The following is a 19,799-nucleotide window of genomic DNA, read 5'->3' on the forward strand; positions in this document are numbered from 1 at the left end:
ACCTAGGGTGCCCGGTTGGTGTCCTGGCATGTCAGGGGGACCAGTGCACTACAAATGCTGGCCCCTCCCATGACCAAATGCCTTGGATTTGGCCGGGATTGAGATGGCCGGCATCGATTTCCATTATTGGCAAAAACCGATGCCAGCCATCTCAAACCTGGCCATCTCTGACATTTGGCCGGCCCGAACCGTATTATCGAAATGAAAGATGGCCGGCCATCTTTTTCGATAATATGATTCGGGACTGCTCTTTGTGGCGCCAGCCAATTAGATGGCGAACTTTGAGGAGACTCAATTATATATGAGTAATTGGTTCAAGAAAATAAAACTATGGAAACGTTTTTTGGACGATATTTTCTTTATATGGGCTGGATCAGAGGATGAATTAATGACATTTCATGGTTGGATGAATCATTTGGATCAGAATTTATCTTTTGAGCTTCATTTCTCACGTCATACTATGAATTTTTTGGATATCAAAATTAATATAACATCAGCTGGATTCAGCACAACCCTATATAACAATCGTAACAATTATCTAAACTTTCATAGTTACCATCCCACCAAATTGAAGGCAAGTTTGCCTATTAGTCAGTTTCTCCGTCTACGAAGAATTTGCTCAACAAATGAAGAATTTAAACAACAAGCTTTGATCTTGACTCAACGATTCACAGCACGTGGCTATCCTAAAAAAATAATCAGAAAAGCTTATTTACGCGCTAAATATGCAAATAGAGCTCTGTTGCTACAATATAAGCGCCCCATCAACAATGATAAACCTGTATGTGTATTGCCCTATTCTCAAGCTTCGGGAGCATTGACTGAAGCCATACATAGACATTGGCATGTCTTACAATTAAATGACAGGTTTAAGGAACATCCGATTACAGCCCTACAAAGGGGGAAGAATGTGGGAGAACTTGTTAAACATCAATTTACCTGTAGGAATATATCCAATGGCACTGGCCATGGAAGTTGTGGCACATGTCAATGGTGCCCCTTATCTATAGTAGGTAACTGTTGGATAGCCCCTATAAATAAATACAAGATCAAAGCGCAACATAAAACTGACTGCAACACGAGAAATGTAGTATACATCATTCAGTGTCCATGTGATAAAATATATGTTGGGAGAAGCAGTAGACCTATAAGAATCAGATTGAATGAACATAAGTCAAAAATCAACACACAATCAATCGAAGCTCCTATCGTCTATCATTGGATGGAAAAACAACACACACACATGGATTTGAGATGGAGAATTATTGACATAGTTATACCTAATGAATTAGGGTGTAACATAGAATCCATTTTAAATTATAAAGAACAGAATTGGATATTTAAATTAAAATCAGTTGAGCCTTATGGATTGAATAGGGAAATTGAATGGCAAACGTTGTAGTAGTGTCATCATTGAAAATAACTGTGATTGGTTGGTCGAGTCACCTGATTTTATTTAAAGAAAGAAAAAATGCCGCGGCCATATTGGAGGCTTGCGATTAAGGAAACCTACTCAGACATGAGAGAGTAAGGTAACAGATCCGTTGTTGAATGGTTATGATATATACAAAATGTATTACATTAAGGTAAATATTATAATTATTTTTCTAGGGGCATGCAGCCTTGAAAAAGCCTGATGGCGAAACACGTGTTGGTGTGAGCCCTTGGAGTGGTAGAAATCTCAATGATTTGAAGCTTTATTTAAAGCTAAGTACAAAGAAATTTTTCTATTCAAAAAGTTAAAAATTTAAAAGTAAAATATAAAAAAAATGATAGATGTTTGACCAATGACGAGAGGCACATAGGTTTGATTTCTGGATGTTTTACAACATCAAAGTGGAAATTCACATCAACAACACCTCTGAGGTCTATTATAAGAAGGACTATATATGAGAAGTAATATACAGTGTTATTAGCCTGATATTGATTAATGAATCGTGAGAGTGCTGTATATATATATATCATAGTGGGCAATTTTTGACATCACTATGTTACTATTAAACATGAATTAGATTGGAACCTGGGATCATTTAATGTTTTTTTTTCCTGGAGAGAGTAATGCATTGCCTCCCCCACCCCCCAGGCTCTCTCCCCGGCTATAGCCAGCTCTGCAATTTTGAGAGGAGGTGCACAGGTGGACAGGGGGGGGGGGTGGGGGCCGCAGAGGTGGACCGGGGAGAGAGCCTGTTGTTAAACATTTACCAGCGCACCACTGTCTAGTGCCCACCCATCCAACCTGTTGGCCCACCCAAAAATTGACTTCTGGCTACGCCACTGCACCTGCATAGTAATTGCAGAAGGAGTGAGTGCTCTGGTAGGATTGGGGAATCCTGACCAGGAGCGGGGACTAGAGCAGAACAAGGGTTTTCTCAAGGCCGGGGTGAGATCCAGCCGGGTGCAGCCACAGAAGGAGGACAGTCCAAGAAGTGGTCTGTGCCAGTCGGAAAAGGAGTGAGAGAGAGAAAATTCAGCCCTTGGAAACTACTTTTGGGTACCAGGCATTTTGGACAGATAGATTTGTATATATGTAAATAGCCCAAAGTTAAATTACTCCTTGTACATAAATATCCCCTGAAGTAAGAAGGGGCCTTGATTAGGGGGTTCTCGCAAACACCACTAATAATACCACTAAACCTCTCAAACTGTTGGATATGCTTGGATTGCATTGAAAAAAGCTCAAGTTACTGAGTGCCTGTTGCAGCAAAGTTTAATAAAAGTTCAGTTGTTTATAAAACCTCTGATGTGCAGTGGTTCCTGAACTGAGGGCAGCAGAATCCTGAATGGTGAAGTGTCTCCCAAACCCCTGGATAGCTATTCCGGACCCCCCCCCCCCCCCCCCCCCCCGTTCGACTGGAAACTGACTGCACATGTGCATGGGGTGAGAGTGGCCTGAATGTGCAGTGACTGTGGTATATGTGCCCGGGACCAGAGCTAAATCTGGGTGTCACCCGGGATACAGACTCATTAGAGAAAAATTAGGATTCCTCTTGAATTCAATTATGAGGAAATAAATGATCAGCAGGCTAAGGGGTCCCTCTTCTTCATAATGCTTTTGACTCAAGACATTTATTGATGAGCTGATGAGATATGTACAATGTAAGATAAATGCAATGCAAGCAAAACACTCTGGGGGTAAATTTAAAAAGGATTTTTTCACATATACAAGGTTTTTATTACACATGTAGATGGGCTTTAATAAAATCACACCAGAGGTTGCATGTATAAAAGTTTGTTTGGTGTCATGAAGGTGGGTACTTTTGTTTTTTTTAACTTCCTTTTTATTAACTTTTTAATCAACATTCTAACAAACAAAAAACATGGTACATAGATGCGTATTTTCAAAGCACTTAGACGTACAAAGTTACGTGGGGGGCATTTTTGATATGATGTCTAAGTCAGACTTTCAACGTTTTGCACTAAACATCCCAAAACTGAATAGCAAATGCAACCATTTTTGAAAAAAAAGAAAAGCACGGTTTTGTGCTTTGTGCACTTATCTTTTTAGGCCATTTTCGAAAAAGAATGCACAAGTTAAAAACACAGAAAATCAAGCCATTGGGATGTAGGAGGGGCCTGCATTTTTAACAGTCTGTTTCCCCAGACATCCCAGGAGAGCAACGGGCAGTGCTTTTTTTTTGTAGGAAAAAAGGTACCAGTAGTCATTTTGGGCGGGGTCACCATCTATGGCTCTGCCCCTATAGTAGCCACACGCACAGTAGCCACACCTCTTATACCAGCCATGGCACATATAAACAAGCACATTGAAAATACTATACCAGTATAGGAAAAAAAAACTTGTGCTTTTTTTTTCATTATAAATAATTTCTTTAAGCTGTTAAGCTCCAGTATACCCAGTGCAAAATAAGACAGCAGATGTAAATTTTCAAATTGGACATATTACAAACACTAAAATGAAAATAAAATGATTTTTTTCTACCTTTATTGTCTGGTGACTTTGTTTTTCTGATCTTGTTGGTCCCTATCTCTGATTCTGCTGCTCTCTATCTGTTCCTTTAACTCCGTTTCCAGGGCTTCCTTTCCATTTATTTCATTCCTTTCCTCCTTTCTTCTTCATTTCGTGCCCTACATTCATAGGTAAAAGCTGGGTCCTCCGTAGAATTGACTGGAGGAGGTATAGAGTGGATCCAGTTTTTGCCCATTTTCTCCATCCATGCGCAGTTTTTCTCCTCTTTTCCCTTTCCCTCATGTTCGTCAGTATGCATCTCCTTCCTATTCTTCCCTTCCCTCCATCCATATGCATCTCCTTCCTCTCTCTTCCCTCTCATCCATCCATGTCCATTTTTCCTCTTCCCCTCCATCTATGTCCAGCATTTCTCCTCTCTCCTCCTCTCCATCCATGTTCATCTCACTTCCTCTTTCTTCTCTCCCCTCCATCCATGTCCAGCATTTCAACTCTCTCTCCTCCCTTCCATCCGTGTCCAGAATTTCTCCTCTCTCCCCTAAATCCATGTGCATCTCCTCCTCTGTCTTCCCTCCCCTCCATCCATGTCCATTATTTCTCCTCTCCCCCTCCCCACCATCCATGTCCAGTATGTCACGGCCACAGACGTGACACAGTATTTCTCCTCTCCCCCACCCCTCCATCCATGTTCATCTCACTTCCTCTCTTTCCTCCTCTCCATCCATGTCCAGCATTTCAACTCTCTTCCCTCCCCTTCATCCATGTGCATCTCCTTCCTCTGTCTTCCCTCCCCTCCATCCATGTCCAGAATTTCTCTTCTCTCCCCTAAATCCATGTGCATCTCCTCCTCTTTCCCTCCCCTCTATTCATATCCAGAACTTCTCCTCTCCCCCTCCACTCCATCCAGGTGCATCTACTTCCTCTGTCTTCCCTCCCCTCCATCCATGTCCAGCATTTCTCCTCTCCCCCCTCTATCCATGTGCATCTACTTCCTCTGTCTTCCCTCCCCTCCATCCATGTCCAGAATTTCTCCTCTGTCCCCTAAATCCATGTGCATCTCCTCCTCTTTCCCTCCCCTCTATTCATATCCAGCCTTTCTCCTATCCCCCTCCACTCCATCCATGTGCATCTACTTCCTCTGTCTTCCCTCCCCTCCATCCATGTCCAGCATTTCTCCTCTCTCCCTTCCCCTCCATTCATGTGCATCTTCTTCCTCTGTCTTTCCTTCCCTCCAACATTTTTCCTCTCTTCCCTGCCCTCCACTCCATTCATGTCCAGCATTTCTCCCCTGTCCCCTCCTCTCCATCCATGTGCTTCTCCTTCCTGTCTTCCCTCTCCTCCATCCATGTCCAGCATTTCTCCTGCCCTCTCCACCTTCCATCCATGTCCAGTGATTCTCCTTTGCCCCTATCCTTCCCTCCCATCCATGTCCATCAATTCTCCTCTGCCCTCCCCTCCATGTCCAGCAATTCTCCTTTGTCCCCTCCCCTCCCCTCAATCCATGTCCAGTGACTCGCCCCAGCCTCCACCTGCCCACCCTGAGCTCCCCGACTTTCCGTGCCTGCCACCTGCCTTGAAATCTTTTAGTTTTCATCTCAAGTCGCAGCGGCGAAGCAGCAGTTAAGGCAGCAGGCAGGCTTGCTTCCTTGCTTCCCTCTCAGCGTCCCGCCCTCGCAGAAAGGAAATTACATCAGAGGAAGGCGGGACACTGAGAGGAAGGAAGCAAGGAGGCGAGCCTATCTGCTGCCTTCACTGTAGCTTTGCCGCTGCGACTTGAGGTGAAAAATAAAAGATTTCAATGCAGGGCAGCACAAATGGAAAGTCGGGGAGCTGAGGGTGGGCAGGTTAGCCGGCCCTGGGAAAAAAGGTGCCAGTACGCTGTACCGGCACGTACCAGCACAAAAAAAGTACTGGCAATGGGGCACCCTAGGGCTACTGCTGTGGACTTCATATAAATGCTCCCTGGTACAAATCTCACGGTTGCTCCCTTATCTTGTCTGCTGAGCCCTCCAAAAACCACCCAAAACCCACTACCCCCAACTATACACCACTACAATAGCCCTTAAGGGGTGAAGGGGACACCTATATGTGGGTGTAGTGGGTTTCTGGTGTAACAGGTAGGGAGAGGTATAAGCCTGGGTCCAGGGACCCGCTTGCTGCTCTAATAGATCTGGCTATAGCATCTGAGGCTGTCATAGAGGCTGGTGAGTACTATTTTTATTCACATTTTGTGGGGGGTAGGAGGGGGTTCAGTGACCATTGGGGGAGTAAGGGGATCATCCCTGAATCCCTCCAATGGTTTTCTGGTCATTCAGAGCACCTTTTTGTGTCTTATTTGTTAGAAAAAACAGGGCTAGACCAAAACGTTAAAGTTTTCGCCTTAGATGTTTTGGTTTTGTTCCATTATGTCTGTAAAACATCTAAGTGTTAGGCAAGTACTAATTCTGCATTTGAAATGCCCCTGACATGCCCCCTTGTGATTTGGATGCACTGCAGATAACTTGCATAGATAAACACCTGCAAAATATGATTTATAAAATACCAATTTGGATGTTTTGAGAAGAAATTTGTCCAAATGCTGCTTTATGACACTTTTTAGATGTTTTACTTGTTTGAAAATGAGCCCCTTAATAACCTATGGAACTTTGTAAGTCTAAGTGCTATGAAAATGAACTCCACAGTGTTTCTTATACATACCACACCATAGACCCAATTCTACAAATGGCCCTGAAAAATTGGCACAGAAAAAAATGAGCGCTAAGCGCTATTCTATAAACATTGCTCAGAGTTGGGCACCATTTATAGAATAGCATTTAGTGCTGGGATCCGTGCCTACTGAAACCTGGTGTAAATCAAAAGAGCATGCTTCAAAACTCTCTTTGTAAAATGTAGAAAGGCTGAAATGGAACCTCCATAGTACAGCAATTAAGAAAAATAAAAAGTAACTAGGAAAAGCAATTTAAGCAAAAACAAAGGTAATCAATAGAAATAGAATAAAATAAAACAAAAAGGAAAATAAGATGATACCTTTTTTATTGGACTAACAATACATTTTTATTAGCTTTCGAAAGTAGTCCTTTGTCAGATCAGAAATAAGCAAATGTTGATAAATAACAGTATACGTAAGTAAAATATCAGAGCCTTTTAGTGACAGTCTAACAAGATGAGGGTGGTGTGTGTTATGTGAATGAGGGACAGGGAGATATGCATGGTGATAAAAGACTGACAAAGCACTAGAATTTTATGGTTTATAATGGGATAGAAAACCCAGATCTTTGTTGAGTCCTGTCTGGTGGGTCTCAAAATATTTAAGCATTCTGACTTCAAAGTTCTCACATTCCTGGATTGTCTTAAAGTTTCCTCTTAGTATTCTCACCATAAAATCATTGGTACAATGTTCTGGTTTTGTAAAGTGCTGCCCCACAGAGGTGACATCCTGGTTGGTACTGGCATTTTTCATAGATGTCTATGTAAATTAAATCTCTTCTTTAGCATCTGGCTTGTTTCTCCAATATAGCACCCTTCCTCACATTTTTTACACTGAATGATGTATACCACATTGGAAGATGAGCATGTGAAGAATTCCACAGTCATTCACAAAGGAAAAATATTCAACATAAAGGAATCCTATCATTCCTTGATTCTGGGAGACCTCCTGAAGAGAAACAGGTCTAGTAATTGCCAACAGATGTCCTGGCAGTGGGTCCCCATAGATAAAGGAGATACAAAGAGGTTCTCTGAGGGTATTCACATTAATGTCATACTGGTGTATCAAGGTAGGTAATCCACCAGAGTGGAAGAATACAAAATCCCACGGATATCAGGATAAGGGTAAAGAAGTGGTGTATCAGCCATTCGTTTACAAAGTTCCTGGCAGCTCCAGAATCAAGGAAGGCTTGGACAACAAGTTGTTTAACTCCGCATTGAAAGGTACATAAGTACATTAGTATTGCCATACTGGGAAAGACCAAAGGTCCATCGAGCCCAGCATCCTGTTTCCAACAGTGGCCAATCCAGGTCACAAATACCCGGCAAGATCCCAAAAATGTACAAAACATTTTATACAGCTTATCCCAGAAATAGTGGATTTCCCCCAAGTCCATTTAATAACGGTCTATGAACATTTCCTTTAGGAAGCCGTCCAAACCTTTTTTAAACTCTGCTAAGCTAACCACATTTAACACATTCTCTGGCAATGAATTCCAGAGTTTAATTACACGTTGAGTGAAGACAAATTTTCTCCGATTCGTTTTAAATTAACTACATTGTAGCTTCATCGCATGCCCCCTAGTCCTAGTATTTTTGGAAAGCATGAACAGATGCTTCACATCTACCCGTTGAACTCCACTCATTATTTTATAGACCTCTATCATATCTCCCCTCAGCCGCCTTTTCTCCAAGCTGAAGAGCCCTAGCCGCTTTAGCCTTTCCTCATAGGGAAGTTGTCCCATCCCCTTTATCATTTTCGTCGCCCTTCTCTGCACTTTTTCTAATTCCACTATATCTTTTTTGAGATGCGGCAACCAGAATTGAACACAATATTTGAGGTGCGGTCGCACCATGGAGCAATACAAAGGCATTATAACATCCTCATTTTTGTTTTCCATTCCTTTCCTAATAATACCCAACATTCTATTTGCTTTCTTAGCCACAGCAGCACACTGAGCAGAAGGTTTCAACGCATCATCGACGACACCTAGATCCCTTTCTTGGTCTGTGACTCCTAATGTGGAACCTTGCATGACGGAGCTATAATTCGGGTTCCTCTTTCCCACATGCATCACTTTGCATTTGGTCACATTAAACGTCATCTGCCATTTAGATGCCCAGTCTCCCAGTCTCATAAGGTCTTCTTGTAATTTTTCATAATCCTCCCGCTATTTAACAACTTTGAATAAGTTTGTGTCATCAGCAAATTTAATTACTTCACTAGTTACTCCCATCTCTAGGTCATTTATAAATATATTAAAAAGCAGCGGTCCCAGCACAGAGCCCTGGGGAACCCCACTAACTACCCTTCTCCATTGAGAATACTGACCATTTAACCCTACTCTCTGTTTTCTATCTTTTAACCAGTTTTTAAGCCACAATAGAACACTACCTCCTATCCCATGACTCTCCAATTTCCTCTGGAGTCTTTCATGAGGTGCTTTGTCAAACGCCTTCTGAAAATCCAGATACACAATATCAACCGGCTCCCCTTTATCCACATGTTTGTTCCCATCCTTATGGATTCCCATGGGTTTCCCATTGTCCCCATCCCCGTGCAACCTCTACTGGTATACGCCAGTTCTCTGCTGGCCCCGACACACTCCATCCTACAGACAAGGATTTTACCTATTTCTCTCATCCTCATGGAATTTACACAGGAAGGACTATATTCAACAAATGATGCCTAACATTAGGTGCTGAGATGAAGTGCAGGAAGACAGTATTCTGGAAAAGATGATCTGCATGGAGCATTCTTTATAGAATACTAAATTGGTGCGCTTTTTGCTCCTAAATTTGGGCATGAGCATTTACAACTGCCAAAGGTTGGTATAAACTCTAGTGCACAACTAATGACAAGTATGCAAATGCAGATATTCTATAACATGGTGCCTAATTTCTGGGAATGCCTATGGCCCTCCCATGGCAACACCCCCTTTGAAGTTGTACACTACACTTGAATTATATGTTACAAAATGGACTCTTCCCGAAGGAGAAAGGAAATATTCTACTCACCCCCATACCAAAAGACGCAAAGAAAAGCGCAAGTGAACTAACCAACTACAGGCCAGTAGCATCCATTCCCTTAATAACCAAACTAACGGAAGGGTTAGTGACCAAACAACTCACAAACTTCTTAAATTCTCAATACTCCACGACTCAATTCAAGCTTCTGCTACTAACCTACAAATGTACTCGATCTGCAGCCCCTCCTTACCTCTCAACCCTCATCTCCCCTTATGTTCCTACCCGTAACCTCCGCTCTCAAGACAAATCCCTCCTTTCAGTACCCTTCTCCACCACCGCCAACTCCAGGTTCCGCCCTTTCTGCCTCGCCTCACCCCACGCGTGGAACAAACTCCCCGAGCCCATACGCCAGGCCCCCTCCCTGCCCATCTTCAAATCACTGCTTAAAGCCCACCTCTTCAATGTCGCCTTCGGCACCTAACCACTACACCTCTACCCAGGAAATCTAGTCTGCCCCAACTTGACATTTCGTTCTTTAGATTGTAAGCTCTTTTGAGCAGGGACCGTCCTTCTTTGTTTAATTTGTACAGCGCTGCGTAACCCTAGTAGCGCTCTAGAAATGTTAAGTAGTAGTAGTAGTATTCCACAACTCCCAGTCAGGATTTCGGTCTAACCACAGTACTGAGACAGTACTAGTTATTCTCATGACCAAATTCAAACAAATGATTGTAACTGGAAAGAACATACTACTTCTACAATTCGATATGTCAAGCGCGTTCGACGTGGTCAATCATGGAATACTACTACATATCCTTGAGTACTTCGAAATTGGAGGTAATGTTCTCAATTGGTTCAAGGGATTCCTAACCACACGATCATACCAAGTGACATCTAACTCGATTACTTCTGACACATGGATACCTGAATGCAGAGTCTCACAGGGATCCCCCCTCTCGCCGACTCTATTCAACTTAATGATGATACCCTTAGCCAAACTATTATCAAACCAAAACCTCAACCCATACATATACTGTAACCAGGTCACCCTTCCAGGTGAGAGCCAGGGTCGACCCTGCTTAGCTTGGCTAGCTTTTCCCCAGTACGAGCTGCAACCACCGCCTTGCTGCACTGCTTGTCCTAGTTTCACTGCTGCCCAGCTGACCTGCGCCCAGGATCAGCTCACGACTGGGACACACAAAACTCCAGCAGTCTTATAGTTCTTGAAAACCCCAGGTCTTTATTCTCTCAGCATATTTTAATACAGCTTTAACCTTCAAGCAGTTTCTTCATCAAGAATGCAAGAGTCAGTTCAGTTTTTCCACATTCAGCTTATTAACCCAGTCCAATCTTAACTCAGAATATCACACCAAGCAAACCTTTGTCTTGCTCCCAATTGTAGCCTCCCCTCATCAGCACTATCTTCTACCCTTAGATAGTTTATGGGTTAGTTTCTTCCACCAGTGGCTTCCCCACTGGATTATTTTATCCTCTCCAAGTATGCACAGCTTGGGCCACACTCCCGCCACCAAAGCCTTTACCTTTCCTGAGGAAGTTTGAGCAAACCCTCCAACCTCCATGCACACCTCCTTACCTTCTCCTTCTACCTCCTCTTTATTCCACTCCATCTCCTCCTCCCCAAGCTCCACCAGCTGTTCCCCATCTCCAGGATCAGACCTCATCTCCCAATCAGTCACTCCACCCTCCCCCTCCTGGGAGTTCAGCTGACCCTGCACTGGCTTCTGGGAAGTGTAGTTTTTCTCCTGCATTACAGCTTTCCCTGGCAGTATGATCCCTAGATGGCGCCTGTTCTCCTAGCTGGGCTGAATGAACGGGGATGATGCCGGCTGAAAGACCCACTATCCCCTTTCCCTCGCACCAGCCCTCCAGAGTGCTCACAATACGCAGACGTCGTAACGATCTACATCCCATTTAAATAAGATCTAAATGAAATTTCCAAAGACATCAACCAAAGTCTCCAGATAATGCATTCATGGGCAGATGCATTTCGGCTGAAACTTCATGCAGAAAAAACCCAATGCCTAATACTCACCTCTCAACATAACAAAAACAAATTCACCGCCATTAATACTCCAAATCTGAAACTTCCAATTTTGGACACCCTAAAAATTCTTGGAGTGACCATAGATCGACACCTAACACTCGAGAGTCATGCGAAAAACACAACCAATAAGATGTTCTACTCAATGTGGAAACTAAAAAGAGTAAGACCTTTCTTCCCAAGGACTGTTTTCCGCAACCTGGTACAATCAATGGTACTCAGTCATCTAGACTACTGCAACGCACTCTACGCCGGCTGTAAAGAACAAATAATCAAGAAACTTCAGACAGCCCAGAACACTGCAGCTAGACTCATATTCGGTAAAACTAAATATGAAAGTGCTAAACCCCCTATGAGAAAAATTACACTGGCTCCCACTCAAAGAACGCGTCACATTCAAAATATGCTCCCTAGTCCACAAAATCATTCACGGAGATGCACCAGCTTACATGTCAGACCTGATAGACCTACCCCCTAGGAACGTTAAAAGATTATCCCGCACATTCCTCAATCTGCACTTCCCTAGCTGCAAAGGACTAAAATACAAACTAATGCACGCGTCAAACTTTACCTACTTGAGCACACAGTTATGGAACGCATTGCCGCGCAATCTAAAATCGATCTACGAATTAGCGAACTTTCGCAAACTACTGAAGACCCATCTCTTTAACAAAGCATACCCCAAAGATCAACCAATGTAAATATACACAACTCCTCCACATATATTCAGAACTGCCCGACAATACCTGATGTTATACCACTATCATGTCTATTATTATCATGTTGCCCAAGATCCTTCTGTAACACTATTTCCTAATGTATTTCCACTATTCATGATGTATTGTAAGCCACATTGAGCCTGCAAAGAGGTGGGAAAATGTGGGATACAAATGCAATAAATAAATAAATAAATAAATAAGCACGCATGTTATAGAGTAAGGTGTAGGGCAGATCCACATGTTACTCCTAATTACTGCCAATCAAGTGCTTCTTAACACTAATCATTGATTGTTAGTATCTAATTGACTAATTAGTTTATGCACGGATCTGGGATCCACACCCAAAAATAGAATCCAGGGAGAGTTGACTTCATATTGTATGTATAAAATTACAGATAATAGGATAGCTCAAAAGTGAGAAATAACATTTTTGAAGATAAATGATAGAGTGCTAGTTGACCAAAATGTAGAAAAGTTACCCAACAGGCCGATTAAATAATTTTTTGTTGTTAATGATAATGGAGAGACAACTTACACAGTAATTTGAGCTGCTTTTAAAGCTACCAGAAAGGGAATTATGATAGCAAAGAGAAAGAAGCTTCTGGATCTTAAGGAAACTGAATTAACAGATGAAACAGAGTGCAAAGAATATATTTTTTTATGGAACTAAGAGAAGTTTAAAGGAAAACTCCTTAATATAAAGATGAAAAAAAAGTACAGTATGATCTTCTCAAAACTAAGTAGTTTTATTATGAGAAAAGCAATAAAGTGAATAGATTGTGACATTTTAAAGTAAGCAATAACTGTTAACTTGTATTATAAAGATTCAAGAGTCACAAACTTATACTATGGAGAAAAGACTGAAGAGCAGTTCCTTAATTATTACAAAGTTATATAAACCCACAAGAAAATACAAAAGGAAGTGTAGAAGTAATATTTCCTTTAATGTTTTGTTCCATAATGTGGAAGTAGAGAATGACACGGGGATGGGGGACCCGCAGTAACTGTGGAGATAGGGATGGGGAAAGAGCTTGCGGGGATGGGGTGGGGACAGATCCCATGAGGACAGGGCGGAGATGGGGACAGAGCCCATGGGGATGGGGACAAACTTTGTCCCTGTGTCATTTTTTTTTTACTTTGAAGCCTGTTAATGAACTGGACTGTTACTTATGTTTGAGTGATGTTTGGAAAAACAAGCAAACATGCTGGCCACAACTAGCAAAATTTGCATGGGGAATCCTGTACATCCTGCTACCAGCACATCTTCTGAGAAGACATTTTCTGTTGCAGGAAGGACTGTGGAAGACAGGAGAGCTAGACTGAATCATGAGATTGCTGATGACTCCTTATTCATCCACAGATTAAAAAATCATAATGGTGCTTCATAGGGCATATTTCTCCCCTCTAGGGCATACAGAACATGTTGTATTTTGTACCCCTGGACATTTTAACAGGGTAGATTAGGATTTCTTGGGGTAGTAGAAATTAGCTATTGTTGGGGTTGGAAGGGCAGAGGGTAGTGATGAGGAGGTTATTATAGCTGCTCGCTATTATTATTGTTTTCTATTTGTAATTTACACTTAACAGTCGCACATCTTATTGTTCCTTTTTATACTTTAATACAAAGATTTAAATATAAAATTATAATTGTTTGAGGCTTCTGCAGATGAGGACAGAGCCCATGGGGACGGGGCAGGGTCAAGGACAGAACCTGCGGGGATGGGGTGGGGCGGGGACAGAGACAGAACCTATGGGGATTGGGCGGGGACAAACTTTGACTCCGTGTCATTCTCTATCTGGAAGAAAGCAACTTGCAAGCCTTGGAAAGTCCTGTCACTAACATGGAAGTGATGGAAGCTATAAAGACTTTCAACTAAATAAATTAGTAGGAATTCAAGACTTTATGGTTATGGTTTATTTTGATTTATTATACTACCATTCCTGGAAACATTACAATTAATTATAATAAAATATAGAAAGGAGCCCCAGGGGACAACAGGAAAGATGACAATCATTTAACAAAGCAGGAGAAGGAAAAAGACCCACAGAAGAGGTGGGTCAGGGAACTCTAAGTGCCTAGCCACAAACTGTTACAGCATCACCAAACGCCTTTCGAAAAAGGTATGTTTTAAGAGCTGTATTGGATTTGAGAAAGGATAGTTCCAGTGTCGTTGTGGTGGTGAGTAATTCTATAAGGATGGTGCCATTCAGTAAAACGCACTATTCATTCTTAAGTCGAGTAAAGCAATCTTAGGAAATGGAATGCAAAAGTGTTGGTCTTTCAAGGATCAGAGAAGTCTAGGTGGAGCACACAGTGTGATGAAAGCTAACAAGGAAGGAGTGCTATTATGAAGAGCATCGGATGGTATACATCCAAGAGTATTGATAGAATTGAAAAATGAACTTGCAGAACTATTGTTAGTAATATATAATTTATCTTTAAAATCAAGCATGGTATCAGAAGATTGGAGGGTGGCCAATGTAACGCTGATTTTTAAAAAGGGTTCCAGAGGTGATCTGGGAAAAATGGTAGAGAGTATTATAAAGAACAAATTTACCGAGCATATTCAAAAGCATGGTGTTAGTCTGGTTGTGAGCCCTTGGGCTCTGGCCGAGGTCTAGTATAGGGGTTAGGCCAAGGCCGAGGGTGGGCTGAGCAGGCTGAGCAGACACTACACACTACCCCAGCTACCAAGTCCTGTACACACACACACGCAGCAACCAACTTGCACCTCAGAAAAGGGAAGCTAGGGCAATCAGGCAGGCCTCACGGCCTATCCGGAACTGATTCACTCAGAATTCAAGCATGCGGGCCTCACGGCCTAACTGGAACTGACTCATACTTAGGGAGGGGAGAAAGAGACTAAATAAGGGGTCCCCCATGGGGACCGGAGCACCAGCAACACCCTTGGTGCTGGTAATCAAGGAGAAAGGGAAGCATACACAGATACATGTCAAGCTGTAGCCCACCACACACAAAGAAAGTGAGGGACTGTAATATAAGATACTGTAGGCAGAGACCCTCAGCAAACAGGGAAGGGAAAAGTCCGCAAAATGGAGTGCAGAGCCTAACACATACACCAGCACAGAAAGGGTCAGTACTCTGTAATACAGGAGGTAGTACAGCAAAGAAAAGGACTGAAACAGTCACAAAGGGACGACTGCAGTAAACAGATAACTGCCAGAAGCAGAGAAGCTCTGCAGACAAAGGGTTAAACCAAGCTCAGCACACAGACAGCAACCAGAGGCAGGGAACACTGCAGACAACTCCCCACTGCAGGGAGTACAATGAAAAACAAACAAACAACCCCCACGGAGAGAAACAAAGGGCAGGACCTGCCAAGCAGAAAACAAACACGAAAGGAACTCTGAAGGAAGGGAAGCAAACAAACGAACTGGAACAGAATGAGGAGGAACTCACCACACAGCACCAGAGCAAAGAGAGAAAACCAGGTGTAGTGAGAGAGGTAATTAGACACATGCAGGCAGCAGCCGGCAGACAGAGAGTATGACATCTGAGGCTGGCACGACATATTTTTAAATATGTTTTTTGAGGGTGGGAGTGGGTTAGTGACCACTGGGGGAGTAACGGGAGGTCATCCCCGATTCTCTCTGGTAGTCATGTGGTCATTTCGGGCACCTTTTTGTGCCTTATTCGTAAGGAAAACATGTCCAAGTGTTGATCAGGGATGTCCTTGTTTTTTTTTTCGATTATGGGTCAAAGACGTCCAAGTGTTAGGCACATCCAAGTCCCACCTTCGCTACGCCTCCAACATGCCCCCTTGAACATTGGACGTCCTTGTGACAGACTGCAGTTGGAGACGTCCAAAATCAGCTTTCGATTATACCGATTTGGACGTCCCTAGGAGAAGGATGTCCATCTTCTGATTTATGTCGAAAGATGGACGTCCTTCTCTTTCGAAAATGATCCCAAAAGCCAATATGGATTTAGTGAAGGGAAATCTTGCCTCTCCAATCTATTACATTTCTTTGAAGGGGTGAATAAACATGTGGATAAAGGTGAGCCAGTTGATATTGTTTATCTGGATTTTCAAACGACTCCAGAGAAAATTGGAAAGTCATGGGATAGGATAGGCGGTAGTGTTCTGTTGTGATTAAAAATTGGTTAAAGGATAGAAAATAGAGAGTAGAGTTAAATGGTCAGTATTCTCAATGGAGAAAGGTAGATAGTGGGGTTCTGCAGGGGTCTGTGTTGGGACTGCTGTTTTTTTTAAACATATTTATAAATGATCTAGATATGGGAATAACTCGTGAGGTAATTAAACTTGCTGATGACACAAAGTTATTCAAAGTTGTTAAATCGCAAGAGGATGGAGGCAAGATGGCGACTGAGAGGGAGCTTTGAAAAGACGCTCCATATTTCATACCTCTATTTTCTTCTGAACTCCTGTTCGGCATGCCTAAGAGGAGGGGCAGGCAAAGAACCGGTCCCGCGGTTCCAGCTTCGTTGTCTTTTTCTACTTTGGAGCGTTTTTTTGTTCCGGGAGCAATGTCGGGAGCGAATACTCCGCCGACGGAGAGAGTGGGGGAAGGAGAGCCACCTCTCCGCCTGGAGACAGAAACAACGTTGAGCCCTGAACAACGGTTGGCCCCGCCTATGCCGGCAGACACACCGAGCAGGGTTCGAGAAACCCCTAGTACCCAAGTGGTGGAAGGGAGACTCGGAGCGGGACCTATCTCGGACGAAGCTCTGCCGAGAGTAACAACACACGAAGTGTTGGAATTGCAGGAGGGGAGATTCTTGACTGGAGACCAACTATCAAAGGAGGCAGGGCAACTGGAACACCCTATTCTTACGAATACATCAAGTAAGTTTTCAATTGGTGAGAAACCAGAAAATATAACTTTGGATGTTATTTGGGAAGCATTGAAGAATTTGGAAACTTTATTTGTACAAAAGCTTTCCCCACTATCTGACCAATCACAGACTTTGTTGAATAAAATACCAGTACTAGAAGGACGAATACAAACTGTGGACAAATTTGTAGAAAATAATATGAAAAAAATACAAAGGTCACAACAAGTGCAAACTAATATAATTAAAGAAAATCAATATTTACAGAATAAAATAGAAATGCTGGAGAATGCACAAAGAGCTAATACACTCAGACTTATAAATTTTCCCAAGCAGCCTATGATAGCTCCATTAATAACTTTTAAAAGATATTTAAGTGAAGTTTTGAAGATACCGGAAAAGGCCTATCCGCCTATCTCAAAAATTTATTTTCTACCACCTTATAAGAGAAAGGAGAACCAACAATTGGTAGAACAAGGAAATGAAATTCCTTTCGATACTTTGGATTTAAATTTGACACAAACTTTGGAAGATGATAATCTGGGATTAACACCAATGACTTTGATTGTCTCACTTGTATTACAACCGGACAGAGACTGGCTACTTAAACAATTTTTTCTTCATAGAGAACAGCTTTTTTTGAATTATAAAATAAAAATGTTTCCGGATATCTCTAAGGCGACCCAAAAACGCCGTAAAGAATTCCTTAAATTACGCCCAAAAGTACAACAGTTGGGCGCTCTTTGTTGGTTAAACTTCCCATGTAAATGTGTAGTTAAATTGAACTCGGTCAAATATATATTCTTTGACCCTATTCAATTTGACTCCTTTTTGAGTGCAAAAATTGCCCTGTTACCTTCTGTACAGTTAAGACAAATAATTACATCAACTCCGTGATTAAACAGACACTCCTAGAACTCCCTCTCATTCCTTAGATCCTTATAGAAAGAATTTGCAATTTATTCTTTATAATTACCTGAATATTGTGGTTTGCCTCCCATATTGTGGACTATAGATGAATGACTTAATGTGATTTAAAATGTCATCTTATATTGTAAACTTATTTTCTTAAGTAATATGTTTTGAAAAATTACAAGATGACCTTACAAAACTGGGAGACAGGTCATCCAAATGGCAGTTGATGCTTAATGTGAGCAAGTGCAAAGTGACGCATGAGGGAAAGAGGGTCCACATTAGGAGTCACCGACCAGGAAAGGGATCTAGGCATCATCGATGATAAATTGAAACTCTCTGCTCAGTGTGCGGCAGTACCTATGAAAGCATATAGAATGTTAGGTATTATTAGGAAAGGAATGGAAAACAAAAATTAGGATGTTATAATGCCTTTGTATCATTCCATGGTGTGCACCTCAAATATTTGTTAAATTCTGGTCGCCGCATCTCAAAAAAGATATAGTGAAATTAGAAAAGGTACAGAGAAGGACAAAAATGATAAAGGGGACAGGATGACTTCCCTATGAGGAAAGGCTAAAGCAGCTAGGGCTCTTCAGCTTGGAGAAAAGGCGGCTGAGGGGAGATATGATAGAGGTCTATAAAATAATGAGTGGAGTGGAATGGGTAGACATGAATTGATCGTTTACTCTTTCCAAAAATACTAGGACTAGGCAGCACACAATGAAGCTACAAAGTACCCTGTTTCCCCGAAAGTAAGACATCCCCCGAAAATAAGACCTAGTAGAGGTTTTCCTGAAATGGTAGATATAAGGCCTCCCCCAAAAGTAAGACCTAGCAAATTTTTGTTTGAAAGCAGGGCCGCCGAGAGCTGGACAAGGCTGCCCCCCCCCCACCCGAGGTCGCCGGGCCCCCCTCCACCCACCCTCCATCGCTCCCGGAACTAACCTTAAACACCTCCTTTCACCTTCGCAGCAAGCAGCAGCAGGGCAGACCTCTCCTTCCTTCCGTGCCGCACCCTCGCGGACGTTACGTCAGGCGAGGACGGGACACGGAAGGAAGGAGTGGCCTGCCCTGCTGCTGCTTGCTGCGAAGGTGAAAGGAGGCGTTTACGTTCCGGGAGCGACGGAGGACGGGCGGGACAACCCCGATCCAACCCCGATGTTTCCCCAAAAAATAAGACAGCCCCTGAAAATAAGACCTAGCGCATTTTGGGGGGCAAAAATTAATATAAGACAGTGTCTTATTTTCGGGGAAACACGGTAGTAAATTTAAAACGAATCAGAGAAAATATTTCTTCACTCAATGTGTAATTAAACTCTGGAATTCATTGCCAGAGAATGTAGTAAAAGCAGTTAGCTTAGCGGGGGTTTCAAAAGGGTTTGGACAGCTTCCTAAAGGATAATTCCATAGACCATTATTAAAATGGACTTGGAGAAAATCCACTGCTTATTTCTAGGATAAGCAGCATAAAATGTATTGTACTTTTTTGAGATCTTGCCAGGTATTTGTGACCTGGATTGGCCACTGTTGGAAACAGGATGCTGGGCTTGAAGGACCTTCGGTTTGTCCCTGCATGGCAATACTTATGTACTTATGTAAGTGAAATCACAACTTCCTCTGCAAACCAACTAGCCAACCCGTACAGTGAATAATTAAACTTTAACTCTTCTTTGGCCACTATAAAGTCCAAGA

The sequence above is a fragment of the Microcaecilia unicolor genome, chromosome 1, assembly GCF_901765095.1.
Source record: "Microcaecilia unicolor chromosome 1, aMicUni1.1, whole genome shotgun sequence".
NCBI classification, from domain to species: domain Eukaryota; kingdom Metazoa; phylum Chordata; class Amphibia; order Gymnophiona; family Siphonopidae; genus Microcaecilia; species Microcaecilia unicolor.